Source organism: Nerophis lumbriciformis, linkage group LG07 (genome assembly GCF_033978685.3).
Source record: "Nerophis lumbriciformis linkage group LG07, RoL_Nlum_v2.1, whole genome shotgun sequence".
Taxonomy (NCBI): domain Eukaryota; kingdom Metazoa; phylum Chordata; class Actinopteri; order Syngnathiformes; family Syngnathidae; genus Nerophis; species Nerophis lumbriciformis.
Genome location: NC_084554.2, coordinates 55375001 through 55400000, shown reverse-complemented (window position 1 = coordinate 55400000; position 25000 = coordinate 55375001). Strand labels below are relative to the sequence as shown.

Genomic DNA, 25000 nt, shown 5'->3' with positions numbered 1-25000 from the left:
ATATGGAAGATACTTTTCCTTCTTCGTGTCTCAAGAAGAGAAGAAACACACACACACACACACACACACACACACACACACACACACACACACACACACACACACACACACACACACACACACACACGTTCATGTACTTCATACCGTCTGGGGACCTGTGAACAATGCCTCCCTCTTTAGGACCACTCTTTCTAGATATATAAAGAAGTGTATTTATAACATTAATAATATATACATACTATGCAAATATAAAATATCTTGTTTTAAAAATGAGTTGGAATTTCACAAGAAAAAGGTCACAATTTCACAAGAAAAACTTAGAATGTTGGCAGTGTTATAATAACGGTCGGAATTTTACCCAACGCAAGTCAAAATTTGACATGAAAACTGAACATTTGTGCAATGTTATGATTAAAGTAGGAATTTTACACAATAACAGTCGCAGTTTTACAAGAAAAGCTTAACATTTTGGCAATTTTATAAAAAGAGTCGTCATTTTACTCGACAAAAGTCACAATTTTATAAGAAAACCTCAACATTTTGGCAATATTATAATTATAATAATCGGAATTTTTACTTGACTTTTGTCATAATTTTACTCCAAAAAATGTCACTATTTTACAAGAACAACAAAAACATATTGTGATAAAAGTCAGAATTTTATATGACACATGTCACCGTTTTGCATTAAAAAGTAATAATTTTACATAAAAAGGAATATTTTTTTACGAGAACATACTGCAATATTACAGAAACAGAAAGAATATGAGAAATTGTCCCCGATTTTATAAGAAAAAAGTCGACACATTGTGAGAAAAAGACTGCTTTTAGTTAATTTTTTGTTTGTAATTGGTTTTTAATCTTCATTATTTACTTCAAGTTATTACAGTATGTCTCTATATAATTATTTAGTTTTTTTATTAATTTTGGCCAAAGGGGTCACATTTCAATTTCTTACACACACTTGTTATTTCATATGTTGACCAGAGAGGGAGCACTTATAAAAGTGACACGTAGTCGATTTGAAAAATCCCTCCTTTTTAGGACCACCCTCATATGGAAGATACTTTTCCTTCTTCGTGTCTCAAGAAGAGAAGAAACACACACACACACACACACACACACACACACACACACACACACACGTTCATGTACTTCATACCGTCTGGGGACCTGTGAACAATGCCTCCCTCTTTAGGACCACTCTTTCTAGATATATAAAGAAGTGTATTTATAACATTAATAATATATACATACTATGCAAATATAAAATATCTTGTTTTAAAAATGAGTTGGAATTTCACAAGAAAAAGGTCACAATTTCACAAGAAAAACTTAGAATGTTGGCAGTGTTATAATAATGGTCGGAATTTTACCCAACGCAAGTCAAAATTTTACATGAAAACTGAACATTTGTGCAATGTTATGATAAAAGTTGGAATTTTACTCAATAACAGTCGCAGTTTTACAAGAAAAGCTTAACATTTTGGCAATTTTATAAAAAGAGTCGTCATTTTACTCGACAAAAGTCACAATTTTATAAGAAAACCTCAACAATTTGGCAATATTATAATTATAATAATCGGAATTTTTACTTGACTTTTGTCATAATTTTACTCCAAAAAATGTCACTATTTTACAAGAACAACAAAAACATATTGTGATAAAAGTCAGAATTTTATATGACACATGTCACCGTTTTGCATTAAAAAGTAATAATTTTACATAAAAAGGAATATTTTTTACGAGAACATACTGCAATATTACAGAAACAGAAAGAATATGAGAAATCGTCCCCGATTGTATAAGAAAAAAGTCGACACATTGTGAGAAAAAGACTGCTTTTAGTTAATTTTTTGTTTGTAATTGGTTTTTAATCTTCATTATTTACTTCAAGTTATTACAGTATGTCTCTATATAATTATTTAGTTTTTTATTAATTTTGGCCAAAGGGGTCACATTTCAATTTCTTACACACACTTGTTATTTCATATGTTGACCAGAGAGGGAGCACGTAGTCGATTTGAAAAATCCCTCCTTTTTAGGACCACCCTCATATGGAAGATACTTTTCCTTCTTCGTGTCTCAAGAAGAGAAGAAACACACACACACACACACACACACACACACACACACACACACACACACACACACACACACACACACACACACACACACACACACACACACACACACACGTTCATGTACTTCATACCGTCTGGGGACCTGTGAACAATGCCTCCCTCTTTAGGACCACTCTTTCTAGATATATAAAGAAGTGTATTTATAACATTAATAATATATACATACTATGCAAATATAAAATATCTTGTTTTAAAAATGAGTTGGAATTTCACAAGAAAAAGGTCACAATTTCACAAGAAAAACATAGAATGTTGGCAGTGTTATAATAACGGTCGGAATTTTACCCAACGCAAGTCAAAATTTGACATGAAAATTGAACATTTGTGCAATGTTATGATAAAAGTTGGAATTTTACTCAATAAAAGTCGCAGTTTTACAAGAAAAGCTTTACATTTTGGCAATTTTATAAAAAGAGTCGTCGTCTTACTCGACAAAAGTCACAGATTTATAAGAAAACCTCAACATTTTGGCAATATTATAATTATAATAATCGGAATTTTTACTTGACTTTTGTCATAATTTTACTCCAAAAAATGTCACTATTTTACAAGAACAACAAAAACATATTGTGATAAAAGTCAGAATTTTATATGACACATGTCACCGTTTTGCATTAAAAAGTAATAATTTTACATAAAAAGGAATATTTTTTACGAGAACATACTGCAATATTACAGAAACAGAAAGAATATGAGAAATTGTCCCCAATTGTATAAGAAAAAAGTCGACACATTGTGAGAAAAAGACTGCTTTTAGTTAATTTTTTGTTTGTAATTGGTTTTTAATCTTCATTATTTACTTCAAGTTATTACAGTATGTCTCTATATAATTATTTAGTTTTTTATTAATTTTGGCCAAAGGGGTCACATTTCAATTTCTTACACACACTTGTTATTTCATATGTTGACCAGAGAGGGAGCACTTATAAAAGTGACACGTAGTCGATTTGAAAAATCCCTCCTTTTTAGGACCACCCTCATATGGAAGATACTTTTCCTTCTTCGTGTCTCAAGAAGAGAAGAAACACACACACACACACACACACACACACACACACACACACACACACACACACACACACACACACACACACACACACACACACACGTTCATGTACTTCATACCGTCTGGGGACCTGTGAACAATGCCTCCCTCTTTAGGACCACTCTTTCTAGATATATAAAGAAGTGTATTTATAACATTAATAATATATACATACTATGCAAATATAAAATATCTTGTTTTAAAAATGAGTTGGAATTTCACAAGAAAAAGGTCACAATTTCACAAGAAAAACTTAGAATGTTGGCAGTGTTATAATAACGGTCGGAATTTTACCCAACGCAAGTCAAAATTTTACATGAAAACTGAATATTTGTGCAATGTTATGATTAAAGTAGGAATTTTACACAATAACAGTCGCAGTTTTCCAAAAAAATTTTAACATTTTGGCAATTTTATAAAAAGAGTCGTCATTTTACTCGACAAAAGTCACAATTTTATAAGAAAACCTCAACATTTTGGCAATATTATAATTATAATAATCGGAATTTTTACTTGACTTTTGTCATAATTTTACTCCAAAAAATGTCACTATTTTACAAGAACAACAAAAACATATTGTGATAAAAGTCAGAATTTTATATGACACATGTCACCGTTTTGCATTAAAAAGTAATAATTTTACATAAAAAGGAATATTTTTTACGACAACATACTGCAATATTACAGAAACAGAAAGAATATGAGAAATTGTCCCCGATTTTATAAGAAAAAAGTCGACACATTGTGAGAAAAAGACTGCTTTTACTTAATTTTTTGTTTGTAATTGGTTTTTAATCTTCATTATTTACTTCAAGTTATTACAGTATGTCTCTATATAATTATTTAGTTTTTTATTAATTTTGGCCAAAGGGGTCACATTTCAATTTCTTACACACACTTGTTATTTCATATGTTGACCAGAGAGGGAGCACTTATAAAAGTGACACGTAGTCGATTTGAAAAATCCCTCCTTTTTAGGACCACCCTCATATGGAAGATACTTTTCCTTCTTCGTGTCTCAAGAAGAGAAGAAACACACACACACACACACACACACACACACACACATACACACACACACACGCGCACACACACACACACACGTTCATGTACTTCATACTGTCTGGGGACCTGTGAACAATGCCTCCCTCTTTAGGACCACTCTTTCTAGATATATAAAGAAGTGTATTTACAACATTAATAATATATACATACTATGCAAATATAAAATATCTTGTTTTAAAAATGAGTTGGAATTTCACAAGAAAAAGGTCACAATTTCACAAGAAAAACTTAGAATGTTGGCAGTGTTATAATAACGGTCGGAATTTTACCCAACGCAAGTCAAAATTTGACATGAAAATTGAACATTTGTGCAATGTTATGATAAAAGTTGGAATTTTACTCAATAACAGTCGCAGTTTTACAAGAAAAGCTTAACATTTTGGCAATTTTATAAAAAGAGTCGTCGTCTTACTCGACAAAAGTCACAGATTTATAAGAAAACCTCAACATTTTGGCAATATTATAATTATAATAATCGGAATTTTTACTTGACTTTTGTCATAATTTTACTCCAAAAAATGTCACTATTTTACAAGAACAACAAAAACATATTGTGATAAAAGTCAGAATTTTATATGACACATGTCACCGTTTTGCATTAAAAAGTAATAATTTTACATAAAAAGGAATATTTTTTTACGAGAACATACTGCAATATTACAGAAACAGAAAGAATATGAGAAATTGTCCCCGATTTTATAAGAAAAAAGTCGACACATTGTGAGAAAAAGACTGCTTTTAGTTAATTTTTTGTTTGTAATTGGTTTTTAATCTTCATTATTTACTTCAAGTTATTACAGTATGTCTCTATATAATTATTTAGTTTTTTTATTAATTTTGGCCAAAGGGGTCACATTTCAATTTCTTACACACACTTGTTATTTCATATGTTGACCAGAGAGGGAGCACTTATAAAAGTGACACGTAGTCGATTTGAAAAATCCCTCCTTTTTAGGACCACCCTCATATGGAAGATACTTTTCCTTCTTCGTGTCTCAAGAAGAGAAGAAACACACACACACACACACACACACACACACACACACACACACACACGTTCATGTACTTCATACCGTCTGGGGACCTGTGAACAATGCCTCCCTCTTTAGGACCACTCTTTCTAGATATATAAAGAAGTGTATTTATAACATTAATAATATATACATACTATGCAAATATAAAATATCTTGTTTTAAAAATGAGTTGGAATTTCACAAGAAAAAGGTCACAATTTCACAAGAAAAACTTAGAATGTTGGCAGTGTTATAATAATGGTCGGAATTTTACCCAACGCAAGTCAAAATTTTACATGAAAACTGAACATTTGTGCAATGTTATGATAAAAGTTGGAATTTTACTCAATAACAGTCGCAGTTTTACAAGAAAAGCTTAACATTTTGGCAATTTTATAAAAAGAGTCGTCATTTTACTCGACAAAAGTCACAATTTTATAAGAAAACCTCAACAATTTGGCAATATTATAATTATAATAATCGGAATTTTTACTTGACTTTTGTCATAATTTTACTCCAAAAAATGTCACTATTTTACAAGAACAACAAAAACATATTGTGATAAAAGTCAGAATTTTATATGACACATGTCACCGTTTTGCATTAAAAAGTAATAATTTTACATAAAAAGGAATATTTTTTACGAGAACATACTGCAATATTACAGAAACAGAAAGAATATGAGAAATCGTCCCCGATTGTATAAGAAAAAAGTCGACACATTGTGAGAAAAAGACTGCTTTTAGTTAATTTTTTGTTTGTAATTGGTTTTTAATCTTCATTATTTACTTCAAGTTATTACAGTATGTCTCTATATAATTATTTAGTTTTTTATTAATTTTGGCCAAAGGGGTCACATTTCAATTTCTTACACACACTTGTTATTTCATATGTTGACCAGAGAGGGAGCACGTAGTCGATTTGAAAAATCCCTCCTTTTTAGGACCACCCTCATATGGAAGATACTTTTCCTTCTTCGTGTCTCAAGAAGAGAAGAAACACACACACACACACACACACACACACACACACACACACACACACACACACACACACACACACACACACACACACACACACACACACACACACACACGTTCATGTACTTCATACCGTCTGGGGACCTGTGAACAATGCCTCCCTCTTTAGGACCACTCTTTCTAGATATATAAAGAAGTGTATTTATAACATTAATAATATATACATACTATGCAAATATAAAATATCTTGTTTTAAAAATGAGTTGGAATTTCACAAGAAAAAGGTCACAATTTCACAAGAAAAACATAGAATGTTGGCAGTGTTATAATAACGGTCGGAATTTTACCCAACGCAAGTCAAAATTTGACATGAAAATTGAACATTTGTGCAATGTTATGATAAAAGTTGGAATTTTACTCAATAAAAGTCGCAGTTTTACAAGAAAAGCTTTACATTTTGGCAATTTTATAAAAAGAGTCGTCGTCTTACTCGACAAAAGTCACAGATTTATAAGAAAACCTCAACATTTTGGCAATATTATAATTATAATAATCGGAATTTTTACTTGACTTTTGTCATAATTTTACTCCAAAAAATGTCACTATTTTACAAGAACAACAAAAACATATTGTGATAAAAGTCAGAATTTTATATGACACATGTCACCGTTTTGCATTAAAAAGTAATAATTTTACATAAAAAGGAATATTTTTTACGAGAACATACTGCAATATTACAGAAACAGAAAGAATATGAGAAATTGTCCCCAATTGTATAAGAAAAAAGTCGACACATTGTGAGAAAAAGACTGCTTTTAGTTAATTTTTTGTTTGTAATTGGTTTTTAATCTTCATTATTTACTTCAAGTTATTACAGTATGTCTCTATATAATTATTTAGTTTTTTATTAATTTTGGCCAAAGGGGTCACATTTCAATTTCTTACACACACTTGTTATTTCATATGTTGACCAGAGAGGGAGCACTTATAAAAGTGACACGTAGTCGATTTGAAAAATCCCTCCTTTTTAGGACCACCCTCATATGGAAGATACTTTTCCTTCTTCGTGTCTCAAGAAGAGAAGAAACACACACACACACACACACACACACACACACACACACACACACACACACACACACACACACACACACACACACACACACACGTTCATGTACTTCATACCGTCTGGGGACCTGTGAACAATGCCTCCCTCTTTAGGACCACTCTTTCTAGATATATAAAGAAGTGTATTTATAACATTAATAATATATACATACTATGCAAATATAAAATATCTTGTTTTAAAAATGAGTTGGAATTTCACAAGAAAAAGGTCACAATTTCACAAGAAAAACTTAGAATGTTGGCAGTGTTATAATAACGGTCGGAATTTTACCCAACGCAAGTCAAAATTTTACATGAAAACTGAATATTTGTGCAATGTTATGATTAAAGTAGGAATTTTACACAATAACAGTCGCAGTTTTCCAAAAAAATTTTAACATTTTGGCAATTTTATAAAAAGAGTCGTCATTTTACTCGACAAAAGTCACAATTTTATAAGAAAACCTCAACATTTTGGCAATATTATAATTATAATAATCGGAATTTTTACTTGACTTTTGTCATAATTTTACTCCAAAAAATGTCACTATTTTACAAGAACAACAAAAACATATTGTGATAAAAGTCAGAATTTTATATGACACATGTCACCGTTTTGCATTAAAAAGTAATAATTTTACATAAAAAGGAATATTTTTTACGACAACATACTGCAATATTACAGAAACAGAAAGAATATGAGAAATTGTCCCCGATTTTATAAGAAAAAAGTCGACACATTGTGAGAAAAAGACTGCTTTTACTTAATTTTTTGTTTGTAATTGGTTTTTAATCTTCATTATTTACTTCAAGTTATTACAGTATGTCTCTATATAATTATTTAGTTTTTTATTAATTTTGGCCAAAGGGGTCACATTTCAATTTCTTACACACACTTGTTATTTCATATGTTGACCAGAGAGGGAGCACTTATAAAAGTGACACGTAGTCGATTTGAAAAATCCCTCCTTTTTAGGACCACCCTCATATGGAAGATACTTTTCCTTCTTCGTGTCTCAAGAAGAGAAGAAACACACACACACACACACACACACACACACACACACACACACACACACACACACACACACACACACACACACACACACACACACACACACATTTGTATTTCTTACCTTCTTGAGACCTGAGAAAAATGCCTCCCTCTTTAGGACCAGCCTTTCTAGATATATAAAGAAGTGTATTTATAACATTAATAATATATACATACTATGCAAATATAAAATATCTTGTTTTAAAAATGAGTTGGAATTTCACAAGAAAAAGGTCACAATTTCACAAGAAAAACTTAGAATGTTGGCAGTGTTATAATAACGGTCGGAATTTTACCCAACGCAAGTCAAAATTTGACATGAAAATTGAACATTTGTGCAATGTTATGATAAAAGTTGGAATTTTACTCAATAACAGTCGCAGTTTTACAAGAAAAGCTTAACATTTTGGCAATTTTATAAAAAGAGTCGTCGTTTTACTCGACAAAAGTCACAATTTTATAAGAAAACCTCAACATTTTGGCAATATTATAATTATAATAATCGGAATTTTTACTTGACTTTTGTCATAATTTTACTCCAAAAAATGTCAGTATTTTACAAGAACAACAAAAACATATTGTGATAAAAGTCAGAATTTTATATGACACATGTCACCGTTTTGCATTAAAAAGTAATAATTTTACATAAAAAGGAATATTTTTTACCAGAACATACTGCAATATTACAGAAACAGAAAGAATATGAGAAATTGTCCCCGATTGTATAAGAAAGAAGTCGACACATTGTGAGAAAAAGACTGCTTTTAGTTAATTTTTTGTTTGTAATTGGTTTTTAATCTTCATTATTTACTTCAAGTTATTACAGTATGTCTCTATATAATGATTTAGTTTTTTATTAATTTTGGCCAAAGGGGTCACATTTCAATTTCTTACACACACTTGTTATTTCATATGTTGACCAGAGAGGGAGCACTTATAAAAGTGACACGTAGTCGATTTGAAAAATCCCTCCTTTTTCGGACCACCCTCATATGGAAGATACTTTTCCTTCTTCGTGTCTCAAGAAGAGAAGAAACACACACACACACACACACACACACACACACGTTCATGTACTTCATACCGTCTGGGGACCTGTGAACAATGCCTCCCTCTTTAGGACCAGCCTTTCTAGATATATAAAGAAGTGTATTTATAACATTAATAATATATACATACTATGCAAATATAAAATATCTTGTTTTAAAAATGAGTTGGAATTTCACAAGAAAAAGGTCACAATTTCACAAGAAAAACTTAGAATGTTGAGAGTGTTATAATAACGGTCGGAATTTTACCCAACGCAAGTCAAAATTTGACATGAAAATTGAACATTTGTGCAATGTTATGATAAAAGTTGGAATTTTACTCAATAACAGTCGCAGTTTTACAAGAAAAGCTTAACATTTTGGCAATTTTATAAAAAGAGTCGTCGTCTTACTCGACAAAAGTCACAGATTTATAAGAAAACTTTTACATTTTGGCAATATTATAATTATAATAGTCGGAATTTTTACTTGACTTTTGTCATAATTTTACTCAAAAAATTTCACTATTTTAGGATTATTTAATATCTTCATTTAAATAAAAATATATTTGTATCTTTTTTAGATACAGTCAATAAATAACGTGAACATGTATCATAACATGGAAATCTAAGAGAACGTGTTGTGGATGATTGTGGACTGGGAATTTTTTTAATTTTATTTTTTTACACATTTTTATTTTAAAAAAAAAACAAGTTTTTCCGACGTATTACATTTTAGACGATTTCTCTTCTTAGTTATTATTTCTCCGGCTGTAGAAAAGAGCCGCTCACAGGGCACGGAGGAGGCGACACAGTTGGCGTATCGGTCACGTGACCAAAACAGCTCATGATCGGTCACGTGACTTTCTAAAAACGGTAAGCGCACCGACACAGGGTTTCGCTCTATGAGCTCGACGCATGCGCCGATGCATCGGTGTTGCCGGACCCATCACTACCATCTACGCTCCGTAATATCATCAAAAGGTCCAGAGAATCTGGAAAGCAACATTGAACGCCGGTGACCTCGGATCCCTCAGGCGGTACTGCATCAAAAAGCGACATCGGTGCGTAAAGGATATCACCACATGGGCTCAGGAACACTTCAGAAAACCACTGGCAGTAACCACAGTCGGTCGCTACACTCTTAGAAATAAGGGTTCTAAAAGGGTTCTTCTACAAGGGCTGAGGTTCTAACTGGAACCATTTGCTTCTGAAAAACCCTTTCCCGAAGAAAGGGTTTTTCAAGGGTTCTTGGTAACGCTAATGGTTCCAGTAAGAACCATTTTTGATCCAGAGAACCCTTTAAAACCCCTTTTTCTGAATAATTGGTTTTAAAAGGGTTCTCACTAACACTAAGGGTTCCAGTAAGAACTATTTTTGATCCAGAGAACCGTTTTTGGAAGAAAGAGTTCTTCAGGGGTTGTTGAAAGCATGGGTAAGATCCTGTGTCACCAGGGACATACTTCCTGATAACATTTGCCAATAATGGTGCCTATCTTTAAATAAATGTTTTTCTCATTAAAATGTTTGTTCAATGTCAACATGATAAATGACCACAATATAATATGAACTAAACTGATCTGTAGAATACAATATGGTTCTTTATAGAACCCTCAGAAGACAAGACGGTTATCGGTGAAAACCTTTGAAAAGGGATGTTTTTAGAACCCCCTGTGTCAGGTCTAGATGAAACCCTTGAAACATGAAAGAGTTCTTTGTGGAGCTCCCTGTGTGGGTTCTAGATGAAACCCTTGAAATACGAAAGGGTTCTTAGTGGAACTCCCTGCGTAGGTTCTAGATGAAACCCTTGACAAACGAAAGGGTTCTTAGTGGAACTCCCTGTGTGGGTTCTAGATGAAACCCTTGATACAGAAAGGGTTCTTAGTGGAACTCCCTACGTGGGTTCTAGATGAAAGTCTTGAAATACAAAAGAGTTCTTAGTGGAACTCCCTGTGTGGGTTCTAGATGAAACCCTTGAAACCTGAAAGGGTTCTTAGTGGAACTCCCTGTGTGGGTTCTAGATGAAACCCTTGATACATGAAAGGGTTCTTAGTGGAACTCCCTGCGTGGGTTCTTTGTAGAACCTCTCATGGGGGGGGGGTTCTGGGTGGAACCTTACACACACAGTTCTAGGTAGAACCCTCCAAAAGGGTTCCAGGTGGAACCTTTATAAAAAGGTTCTACCTGGAGCCAAAAAGGGTTCTCCTATGAGGACGAGCCGAAGAACCTTATATGGTTCTACTTAGCACTTTTATTTCTAAGAGTGTACATCTGCAAGTGCAAGTTAAAACTCTACTATGCAAAGCCAAAGTCATTTATCAACAACACCCAGAAACGCAGGGTTAGGGTTAGGGTTAGGGTTCGGGTTAGGGTTAGAGGGTTAGGGTTAGGGTTAGAGGGTGTGAAATATAAAATGTGAAATATGGACTCGTCAGACCACAGAACACTTTTACACTTTGCATAAGTCCATCTTAGACGAGCTCGGGCCCAGGGTTAGGGTTAAGGGTTAAGGGTTAAGGGTTAGGGTTAGGGTTAGGGTTAGGGTTAGGGTTAGGGTTAGGGTTAGGGTTAGGGTTAAGGGTTAAGGGTTAGGGTTAGGGTTAGGGTTAGGGTTAGGGTTAGGGTTAGGGTATAACCCTAACCCTAACCCCTACCCTAACCCTAACCCTAACCCTAACCCTAACCCTCTAACCCTAACCCTAACCCTCTAGGGTTAGGGTTAGGGTTAGGGTTAAGGGTTAAGGGTTAAGGGTTAGGGTTAGGGTTAGGGTTAGGGTAGGGGTTAGGGTTAGGGTTAGGGTTAGGGTAGGGGTTAGGGTTAGGGTATAACCCTAACCCTAACCCCTACCCTAACCCTAACCCCAACCCTAACCCTCTAACCCTAACCCTAACCCTCTAGGGTTAGGGTTAGGGTTAGGGTTAAGGGTTAAGGGTTAAGGGTTAGGGTTAGGGTTAGGGTTAGGGTATAACCCTAACCCTAACCCCTACCCTAACCCTAACCCTAACCCTAACCCCTACCCTAACCCTAACCCTAACCCTAACCCTCTAACCCTAACCCTAACCCTCTAACCCTAACCCTAACCCTAACCCTAACCCTTAACCCTTAACCCTTAACCCTAACCCTGGGCCCGAGCTCGTCTAAGATGGACTTATGCAAAGTGTAAAAGTGTTCTGTGGTCTGACAAGTCCATATTTTTAATTTTTTTTGGAAACTGGACGTTGAGGAAAAGAACTATCCGGATTGTTCTAGGCGCAAAGTGTAAAAGTCAGCATGTGTGATGGTATGGGGGTGTATTAGTGCCCAAGGCATGGGTAACTTACACATCTGTGAAGGCACCATTAATGCTGAAAGGTACATACAGGTTTTGGAGCAACACATGGTGCCGTCCAAGCAACGTTGTCGTGGACGCCCCTGCTTATTCCAGCAAGACAATGCCAAGCCTGGCTGTAGTCCAGACATTGAAAATATGAAGGCTAAAATATGAGAAGGGAGACTGTTGAACAACTTAAGCTTGTACATCAAGCAAGAATGGGAAAGAATTCCACTTCAAAAATGTGTCTCCTCAGTTCCCAAACCTTTACTGAGTGTTGTTAAAAAGGAAAAGCCATGTAACACACTGGTAAAAAAAAAATAACAAAGATTCTCAGTGTGAACATGAAATATCTTTGCAGTCTATTCAATTGAATATAAGTTGAAAAGGATTTGCAACTTCACTGTTTTGGGTTTTGTATATTTTTCATTATTTGTTTATTATATTACTCTTATTCTGTTTTATTACGGTCATTGGTACCATCCTTTGCCATCAGGTGTGGTTTTTAACTGCTATTGAGATGTGACCTTCTGTCTGCGCAGGGACATAATAGTTACTGGCCGGGATGCACATAACGGCTGATAGTAACATGGTGCAAGAAGATGCACCTTTTATTGTAAGGTTGTATGTATGGAATCCTCTGGAACACTGCTGTTGATGGCACTGACCTTCCCCTTGAGCAAATGACACGCTAATAAACTAACACTGTGAAATAGCCAAAATATCTGCAGGGAAATGTTAAAAAAGGACATTTCTGTAGACATGGTGAGAGAGGGGTTCTTGGTTGGTTTGGGTTATTTCTTTAACACCAGGTCTTCTGAAGGTATTTAAAGGGGTCCTATATGTCTCATTGGGAGTTTTAAGATGATATTGAATCTATAAGTCCATCCATCCATCCATCCATCTTCTTCCGCTTATCCGAGGTCGGGTCGCGGGGGCAGCAGCTTAAGCAGGGAAGCCCAGACTTCCCTCAACCCCAGCCACTTGGTCCAGCTCCTCCCGGGGGGATCCCGAGGCGTTCACAGGCCAGCCGGGAGAGATAGTCTTCCCAGCGTGTCCTGGGTCTTCCCCGTGGCCTCCTACCGGTCGGACGTGCCCGAAACACCTTCCTAGGGAGGCGTTCGGGTGGCATCCTGACCAGATGCCCGAACCACCTCATCAGGCTCCTCTCCATGTGGAGGAGCAGCGGCTTTACTTTGAGCTCCCCGCGAATGACAGAGCTTCTCACCCTATCTCTAAGGGAGAGACCCGCCACTCGGCGGAGGAAACTCATTTCGGCCGCTTGTACCCGTGATCTTGTCCTTTCGGTCATGATCCAAAGCTCATGACCATAGGTGAGGATGGGAACGTAGATCGACCGGTAAATCGAGAGCTTTGCCTTCCGGCTCAGCTCCTTCTTCACCACAACGGATCGATACAGCGTCCGCATTACTGAAGATGCCGCACCGATCCGCCTGTCGATCTCACGATCCACTCTTCCTCCACTCGTGAACAAGACTCCGAGGTACTTGAACTCCTCCACTTGGGGCAAGATCTCCTCCCCGGAGATGGCACTCCACCCTTTTCCGGGAGAGAACCATGGACTCGGACTTGGAGGTGCTGATTCCCATCCCAGTCGCTTCACACTCGGCTGCGAACCGATCCAGTGAGAGCTGAAGATCTTGGCCGGAGGAAGCCATCAGGACCACATCATCTGCAAATAGCAGAGACCTAATCCTGCAGCCACCAAACCAGATCCCCTCAACGCCTTGACTGCGTCTAGAAATTCTGTCCATAAAGGTTATGAACAGAATCGGTGACAAAGGGCAGCCTTGGCGGAGTCCAACCCTCACTGGAAACGTGTCCGACTTACTGCCGGCAATGCGGACCAAGCTCTGACACTGATTATACAGGGAGCAAACTGCCACAATAAGACAGTCCATTACCCCATACTCTCTGAGCACTCCCCACAGGACTTCCCGGGGTACACGGTCGAATGCTTTCTCCAAGTCCACAAAGCACATGTAGACTGGTTGGGCAAACTCCCATGCACCCTCAAGGACCCTGCCGAGAGTATAAAGCTGGTCCACAGTTCCACGACCAGGACGAAAACCACACTGTTCCTCCTGAATCCGAGGTTCGACTATCCGGCGCAGCCTCCTCTCCAGTACACCTGAATAGACCTTACCGGGAAGGCTGAGGAGTGTGATCCCACGATAGTTGGAACACACCTTCCGGTTCCCCTTCTTAAAGAGAGGAACCACCACCCCGGTCTGCCAATCCAGAGGTACCGCCCCCGATGTCCACGCGATGTTGCAGAGTCTTGTCAACCAAGACAGCCCCACAACATCCAGAGCCTTAAGGAACTCCGGGCGGATCTCATCCACCCCCGGGGCCTTGCCACCGAGGAGCTTTTTAACTACCTCGGCAACCTCAGCCCCAGAAATAGGAGAGCCCACCACAGAATCCCCAGGCCCTGCTTCCTCATAGGAAGACGTGCTGGTAGGATTGAGGAGGTCTTCGAAGTATTCCCTCCACTGATCCACAACATCCGCAGTCGAGGTCAGCAGAGCACCATCCCCACCATACACGGTGTTGACACTGCACTGCTTCCCCTTCCTGAGGCGGCGGATGGTGGTCCAGAATTGCTTCGAAGCCGTCCGGAAGTCTTTTTCCATGGCCTCCCCGAACTCCTCCCATGTCCGAGTTTTTGCCTCCGCGACCGCTGAAGCCGCACACCGCTTGGCCTGTCGGTACCTGTCTGCTGCCTCAGGAGTCCCATGAGCCAAAAGAATCTCAAATCATGTGCAGGGTAAATCAGCATTATTTTCCTCCTGACCGACATGCTCGGGTTCGGCGGACCAGGTCGGCTCTAAAACTTCCACTTCCTTGGAACTGCATGGAGACACGCCCGACTCATCCGGTTACGTGCTGATTGTTGTCGTAGGTATTACATAGAGCTGGATGAATATTGGGGAGTCTGGCATCAAATCGTGCTTGGTTCACAAAACAGTCATCAGTAATCCTAGGAACAGTAACCATGAGGTCTGTCTTTAGCTCCGCATTATACAACACATATTCCCATTGTTTGGGAGCAACAAACAAAAGTGTTCTGTATAGAATAGGGCCCCTAAAGGGACTGGTCCCCCGAGTGGAATGAAACAAAACCTACATTCTGCCCGCATTCTCCAAATGTTGATGTTAGAATAATTGTTTCTAAATTATCACAAAAACTTTGTATTACATTGAGTTCCTGACAAGAAGACAAAAGCTGTCTTTGAAACCTACCAAGAGTAAGGCTGGTAAAACTCCACTGTGTAGGGGGGGAGCAAGATGAAGGTGTTCCTGTGTTTTTTCATGCATGGTAATCAACAGAAGGATGTGTTCTGGCCCAAAGACTTCAAAGTGGAGAGATGACAGCATCTGCCCAATTTCCAGACGACCTCTTTTTGAATTATTTTATGGAACTCTTTTTGAACTATTTTTACGAATGCCAATATTTTGGTACCGGTACCAAAATGTATTTTGATACTTTCCTAAATAAATTGGACCACAAAAAAATGTCATTGTCTTTATTTGAACAAAAAATCTTCAGGTACATTAGACATTTGTTTATTATTGTCCTTAAATAAAATAGTGAACATACTAGACAACTTGTCTTTTAGTAGTAAGTAAACAAACAAAGACTCCTAATTAGTCTGCAGTAACATATTGTGTCATTTATACACCTATTATTTTGTACACATTATGAGGGACAAGGCGCCCTGTAAAAGGTGGGAAAAGGGTAAACGCTGGGGAAGGATGAGTAAAAAAATACAATATTGACTGGGCTCCTAAGGGGGCCCAGTCTGGAGTGGGAAAACAACCTCCATAGCAAAGCACATATACATATTACAACATCTCGAGACTAGCAACAAAGGGGGGGGGGGGGAGTGGGGGCTACAGTGGAAGGCTGCAGCTCTTCAGGCGCTGCCCATTCGTCCATCCCCCCTAAGGGATTTGCGTCTTTGAGTTCAACTCGTGAAAAATGGGAGCAAAAACAAAAGTGTTCCGTATAGGATAGGGCCCCTGAAGGGACTAGTCCCCCGAGTGGAATGAAACAAAACCTACATTCTGCCCGCATTCTCCGAATGTTGATGTTAGAATAATTGTTTCTAAATTATCACAAAAACTTTGTATTACATTGAGTTTCTGACAAGAAGACAAAAGCTGTCTTTGAAACCTACCAAGAGTAAGGCTCGTAAAACTCCACTGTGTAGGGGGGGGAGCAAGATGAAGGTGTTCCTGTGTTTTTTCATGCATGGTAATCAACAGAAGGATGTGTTCAGGCCCAAAGACTTCAGAGTGGAGAGATGACAGCATCTGCCCAATTTCCAGACGACCTCTTTTTGAATTATTTTATGGAACTCTTTTTGAACTATTTTACGAACTCTTTTTGAACTGACCTTTCCTGTGAATTGTTTACGACCTTTTCTGTGAACTTTTTGCCACCTTGGAAACTAAGGTGGCCATGTGGTCGAGGAGGGTCCAAAATAAAAGAATGAGGCATGCAATCTAGTCAGTAATGCGTTGTGGTGAAGAAGGAGCTGAGCCGGAGGGCAAAGCTCTCAATTTACCGGTCGATCTACGTTCCCATCCTCACCTATGGTCATGAGCTTTGGGTAATGACCGAAAGGACAAGATCACGGGTACAAGCGACCGAAATGAGTTTCCTCCGCCGGGTGGCGGGGCTCTCCCTTAGAGATAGGGTGAGAAGCTCTGCCATCCACATCGAGAGGAGCCAGATGAGGTGGTTCAGGCATCTGGTCAGGATGCCACCCGAGCGCCTCCCTAGGGAGGTGTTTAGGGCACGTCCGACCGGTAGGAGGCCGCGGGGAAGACCCAGGACACGTTGGGAAGACTATGTCTCCCGGCTGGCCTGGGAACGCCCCGGGGTCCCACGGGAAGAGCTGGATGAAGTGGCTGGGGAGAGGGAAGTCTGGGCTTCCCTGCTTAGGCTGCTGCCCCCGCGACCAGACCTCGGATAAGCGGAAGAAGATGGATGGGATGGATGGCATGCAATCTTTTGGCAGACTGTTAAGAGTACAGTGTGTCCAGGCGTGTCTCCTCAATTGAGTCCAAATTGAACTCTGTCTCTGTTTAATTCTTTGCCTCTGGTCTTGTTTAATAAATGTCATCAGTGTTTGAACCTGACAGTTGAGTTATTTGGGACGGCGTGGCGCTGTTGGGAAGAGTGGCCGTGCGAGCAACCTGAGGGTTCCTGGTTCAATCCCCCACCTTCTATCAACCTCGTCACGTCCGTTGTGTCCTTGAGCAAGACACTTCACCCTTGCTCCTGATGGGTGGTGTTTAGGGCCTTGCAATCAGTGTGTGAATGGGTGAATGTGGAAATAGTGTCAAAGGTAGAAAAGCGCTATACAAGTACAACCCAGGTATGTCCTGATACGGGATGCAGCTGCTGCTGTGTACATTTAGTTGTGATATTATTACAAGTCGATAATATGCGGAAATGTACACAATAAACCAACGTTATCGTCCTCAATTCAATTCTAGCGCTGGCATTCCAAGTCAACAACAGCACTTTTGTAGCGCCCGCTAGTTCCCGGGAAACTGCAATTTCCAGTTTTTACAATGTTTATATCATCACTGTTGTGGCTTTCAACCGCACATAAAAAACGGGAGAAACACCTCAGCGTACCTTCAAGTGCAATTCTGCAAGGAGATGAAAAGCGACCGGACCGAAAGTGTTGGGCCAAAACGGTGCGGCGTAAAACATGCACGGCGCAAAACATCCGGCGCCTTCCAATCAATAGCCGGCTGATGTTTATCGCCACGACGGGCTTTCTCATCCCGGCGCAGCTGAGAGTCTACTAAGTGTCAAACTGACCGATCAGATTGCTCGGTCGGAACTACCCAAGGGTTGCCTGTCAAAGGTATTTTACCGCCCGTGATAAATGCACTTCTCATCTCGCCGCTTTGCAGCTTTTAGGGCTTTCAAAGCCCCATTGGCGGGGATTTCATTTCAGCTTCCAATCACCTCGCACAGGTCCACACCTGACTTATTCACTTCCTGTGGCTGAAACGTCCTGGCGGCTGCCATCCGTGACTAATAACTGGCATATTGGAGGCAACGTGACGGGAGGATGGAGCACAGGAAGAGGTTGGAGACAGGGATGAGGCGAGGAGGTTCCTGACAACGGTTTCATTATTCCTAATATTTGTGTTTGTCTGCAGATTCTTCTAGTATTTCATCTTCTTAACTTTCCCCGAGACGACACAGACGACCGCAAAGAAGCGTGTTGGATCCACACATTGCTCATTTCAGCGACGCTGTGATTTTGGTTGTCGCGACCTGTGTCACACCTTCCCTTTATTTCGAAAATCCTCGAAAAAATTGTCGCACAGCAGCTAAATGAACACTTAGTGTCTAACAATCTCTGTGAATCCGGTTTCAGGGCAAATCACTCTACGGAGACAGCCCTCGCAAAAATGACTAATGATCTACTGCTAACGATGGATTCTGATGCGTCATCTATGTTGCTGCTTCTTGATCTTAGCGCTGCTTTCCATACCGTCGATCATAATATTTTATTAGAGCGTATCAAAACACGTATTGGTATGTCAGACTTAGCTTTGTCGTGGTTTAACTCTTATCTTACTGACAGGATGCAATGCGTCTCCCATAATAATGTGACCTCGGACTATGTTAAGGTAACGTGCGGAGTCCCCCAGGGTTCGATTCTTGGCCCTGCACTCTTTAGTATTTACATGCTGCCGCTAGGCGACATCATACGCAAATACGGTGTTAGCTTTCACTGTTATGCTGATGACAGCCAACTCTACATGCCCCTAAAGCTGACCAACACGCCGGATTGTAGTCAGCTGGAGGCGTGTCTTAATGAAATTAAACAATGGATGTCCGCTAACTTCTTGCAACTCAACGCCAAGAAAACGGAAATGCTGATTATCGGTCCTGCTAAACACCGACATTTATTTAATAATACCACCTTAACATTTGACAACCAAACAATTACACAAGGCGAATCAGTAAAGAATCTGGGTATTATCTTCCACCCAACTCTCTCCTTTGAGTCACACATTAAGAGTGTTACTAAAACGGCCTTCTTTCATCTCCGTAATATCGCTAAAATTCGTTCTATTTTATCCACTAGCGACGCTGAGATCATTATTCATGCGTTCGTTACGTCTCGTCTCGACTACTGTAACGTATTATTTTCGGGTCTCCCTATGTCTAGCATTAAAAGACTACAATTGGTACAAAATGCGGCTGCTAGACTTTTGACAAGAACAAGAAAGTTTGATCATATTACGCCTATACTGTATATACACCTTTATATACATATATACATATATATATACCTATACTGGCTCACCTGCACTGGCTTCCTGTGACTTTAAGGTTTTACTACTTACGTATAAAATACTACACGGTCTAGCTCCGTCCTATCTTGTCGATTGCATTGTACCATATGTCCCGGCAAGAAATCTGCGTTCAAAGAACTCCGGCTTATTAGTGATTCCCAGAGACCAAAAAAAGTCTGCGGGCTATAGAGCGTTTTCTATTGGGGCTCCAGTACTATGGAATGCCCTCCCGGTAACAATTAGAGATGCTACCTCAGTAGAAGCATTTAAGTCCCATCTTAAAACTCATTTGTATACTCTAGCCTTTAAATAGACCCCCCTGTTAGACCAGTTGATCTGCCGTTTCTTTTCTTTTCTCCTCTGCTCCCCTTTTCCTTGTGGAGGGGGGGGGCCACAGGTCCGGTGGCCATGGATGAAGTGCTGGCTGTCCAGAGTCGGGACCCGGGGTGAACCGCTCGCCTGTGCATCGGCTGGGAACATCTCTGCGCTGCTGACCCGTCTCCGCTCGGGATGGTGTCCTGCTGGCCCCACTATGGACTGGACTCTTACTATTATGTTGGATCCACTATGGACTGGACTCTCACAATATTATGTCAGACCCACTCGACATACATTGCTTTCGGTCTCCCCTAGAGGGGGGGGGGGGTTACCCACATATGCGGTCCTCTCCAAGGTTTCTCATAGTCATTCACATCGACGTCCCACTGGGGTGAGTTTTTCCTTGCCCTTATGTGGGCTTTGTACCGAGGATGTGGTTGTGGCTTGTGCAGCCCTTTGAGACACTTGTGATTTAGGGCTATATAAATAAACATTGATTGATTGATTGATTGATTGAACAGGTGGAGACCACGGCCCACGCCGCCGTCTGTTAGCTGGCAAAGTGACTCTGCGAGTGTTTTGTTTTTTTCAGACAGGCATGTCCAAACTTTTGTTCGCTGACATCTATCTACTGAAAAAAAAAAAAAAATGTAGGGGGAAAATATTTTTATATTTCACTGGCTCCCTGTGCGTTATCGAATACATTTTAAACTCCTTGTATTTGTTTTTAAATGTCTAAACAACCTCGCGCCAACCTATCTCTCCGACCTCCTTCAGCCTTACTGCCCCACCCGATCCTTAAGATCAGCCGATCAGCTGCTGTTGACGGTCCCTGACACAAGGCTGAAGCTTAGAGGTGACAGAGCTTTCGCCGTTGCTGCTCCCAAGCTCTGGAACGACCTACCCCTGAGTGTTAGACAAGCCTCCTCTCTTCCTGTTTTTAAATCTCTCTTAAAAACATACTTTTATTCCATGGCATGGTGATATCCATCCTACAATGGCGCCCCATAATACACCTGCTGTGAACCTGTTTTTATTTATTCTATTTTTATTTATTTATTTTTTATCGTGTTCTGTTTGTGTTGTGTTGTGTTTGCTCGGTACTCCTTTTATCTTTTAACCTGTCCATTGTACAGCACTTTGGCTACCCCTGTGGTACATTTTAAATGTGCTTTATAAATAAAGTTGATTTGATTTGATTTGATATTTTGAAAAAATGCTAAGAAAAAAAATTAGTCCATCCATCCATCCATCCATCTTCTTCCGCTTATCCGAGGTCGGGTCGCGGGGGCAGCAGCCTAAGCAGGGAAGCCCAGACTTCCCTCTCCCCGGCCACTTCGTCCAGCTCCTCCCGGGGGATCCCGAGGCGTTCCCAGGCCAGCCGGGAGACATAGTCTTCCCAGCGTGTCCTGGGTCTTCCCCGTGGCCTCCTACCGGTCGGACGTGCCCTAAACACCTCCCTAGGGAGGCGATCGGGTGGCATCCTGACCAGATGCCCGAACCACCTCATCTGGCTCCTCTTGATGTGGAGGAGCAGCGGCTTTACTTTGAGCTCCCCCCGAATGACAGAGCTTCTCACCCTATCTCTAAGGGAGAGCCCCGCCACCCGGCGGAGGAAACTCATTTCGGCCGCTTGTACCCGTGATCTTGTCCTTTCGGTCATAACCCAAAGCTCATGACCATAGGTGAGGATGGGAACGTAGATCGACCGGAAAATTGAGAGCTTTGCCTTCCGGCTCAGCTCCTTCTTCACCACAACGGATCGATACAGCGTCCGCATAACTGAAGATGCCGCACCGATCCGCCTGTCGATCTCACGATCCACTCTTCCCTCACTCGTGAACAAGACTCCGAGGTACTTGAACTCCTCCACTTGGGGCAGGGTCTCCTCCCCAACCCGAAGATGGCATTCCACCCTTTTCGGGGCGAGAACCATGGACTCGGACTTGGAAGTGCTGATTCTCATCCCAGTCGCTTCACACTCGGCTGCGAACCGATCCAGCGAGAGCTGAAGATCCTGGCCAGATGAAGCCATCAGGACCACATCATCTGCAAAAAGCAGAGACCTAATCCTGCAGCCACCAAACCAGATCCCCTCAACGCCTTGACTGCGCCTAGAAATTCTGTCCATAAAAGTTATGAACAGAATCGGTGACAAAGGACAGCCTTGGCGGAGTCCAACCCTCACTGGAAACGTGTCCGACTTACTGCCGGCAATGCGGACCAAGCTCTGACACTGATCATACAGGGAGCGGACCGCCAAAATCAGACAGTCCGATACCCCATACTCTCTGAGCACTCCCCACAGGACTTCCCGAGGGACACGGTCGAATGCCTTCTCCAAGTCCACAAAACACATGTAGACTGGTTGGGCAAACTCCCATGCACCCTCAAGGACCCTGCCCAGAGTATAGAGCTGGTCCACAGTTCCACGACCAGGACGAAAACCACACTGTTCCTCCTGAATCCGAGGTTCGACTATCCGGCGTAGCCTCCTCTCCAGTACACCTGAATAGACCTCACCGGGAAGGCTGAGGAGTGTGATCCCACGATAGTTAGAACACACCTTCCGGTTCCCCTTCTTAAAGAGAGGAACCACCACCCCGGTCTGCCAATCCAGAGGTACCGCCCTCGATGTCCACGCGATGCTGCAGAGTCTTGTCAACCAAGACAGCCCCACTGCAGAGTTAAAAAAAAAAAAATGGTTTAACCATTTTCTACATATCTTTGGCATAAATTAAATGAGATGTACTTTTTCTCGAATGAAATGAAAAACATTTGTAAGATTTGTGCTGATATCATATCAGTATTGGCCCGTAATCCAATCTGCCATTTCGGTATCGGGAGTCGGGACACCAATTAGAGAGAAAGTGAAAGAGAAAGGCCTGCCCCAGTATTTGAGAAGGACTGCCTTAGAGTCATATAACTTGGGATGTGACACATGCTAACTGTTAGCATGCTAGCATGCTAACATTAAAGTGCTATTTTTTGGTGCTAATGTCTAAATCCGCAACCATACACCTTAGAGCCATATTATTTGGAATGTGACACATGCTAACTGTTTGAGCTAATTTTGCAACCGTTTACCCCATGTGACACTTGTTAACTGCTAGCATGCAAATTATATCATGCTAGCAAGCTAACATAAGCATGCTAAATTTTCCCTGCTCATTTTTACGCTTTTTTCGCTACTTCCGCAGCCATACACCTTAGAGTCATTTAACGTGTTTTGTAAAACATGGTGACTGTTAGCATGCTAACGTTAGCACACATGCTAAGAGTTATCATTTTAAAGTAAGCATGCTGAAATATTAGGCTAGCTCTGCAGCTCATTTTGCACGGTCACACCTAAAACTCACGGATTCAACCATCACCATACTTGCCAACCTTGAGACCTCCGATTTCGGGGTTGTGGGGGGGCGTGGTCGGGGTGGGTCGGGGGCGTGGTTGGGGGCGGGGCTAAGAGTGGAGGAGTATATTTACAGCTAGAATTCACCAAGTCAAGTATTTCATATATATATATATATATATATATATATATATATATATATATATATATATATATATATATATCCTGATGATTGAGGGTACCCCCCCTCATGAAACAGGCCTGTAGAGATGAAATAGTCTTGTGATTTTTTTTCCCACACATACATATATATATATATATATATATATATATATATATATATATATATATATATATATATATATACATATATATATATATATATATATATATATATATATATATATATATATATATAGTTCACACGTTTCTGCAGCAGCAGAAACGTGTGAACTCGTTGGGAGTTTCCTCCTCTCCCAGCTCGCCAGCCTCAATCTGAACCTTGGTATTTACCGTGATGACGGACTGGCAGTGTGTCGCGCCTCGCCAAGGAGCAGCGAGAATACCAAGAAGCGCATATGCCAAATTTTCAAAGAGAACGGCCTACGGATCACGATTGAAGCCAACAAGCAAACCGTCAACTTCCTTGACGTCACTTTCAACCTGAGAAATAACAGCTACCAACCATTCACGAAACCCAACACAACACTCCAAAACGTGCACCATGACAGCAACCACCCACCCACCACCACGAAAAGAATACCTACCGGAATTAATAGAAGGCTATCGATGCTGTCATCTAACAAAGCTGAATTTGACCAAGCAACCCCCCCGTACCAAAAAGCCCTTGATGAAAGCGGATACAATTTCACCCTCACCTATGAACCCACGCCAGGAAACCAATCGAAAAAGAACAGAAAACGAAACGACATCATCTGGTACAACCCCCCATACAGCAAAAACGTCTCAACTAACATTGGACACAAATTCCTCAACCTGATTGACAAACACTTTCCCAAAGACAACAACCTAAGAAAAGTATTCAACAAGAACAACATCAAATTGAGCTACAGCTGCATGAACAATATACGACAAATCATCTCAAACCACAACAAAACAATTGCAAATGAGCCGTCGACCCCCAGTCAGAACGACTCCAAAACCAACAAAGCATGTAACTGTCGAAAGAAACCTGATTGCCCCCTCAACGGGGGGTGCTTACAAA

General features: G+C 40.2%; 1 protein-coding gene across 1 annotated transcript in view; it reads left to right on the top strand.

The window, feature by feature from the left end:
• The window catches only part of LOC140678937 (uncharacterized), a 44501-nt gene that overhangs the window by 18384 nt on the left and 1117 nt on the right, over positions 1-25000 (top strand). The window lies entirely within an intron of this gene.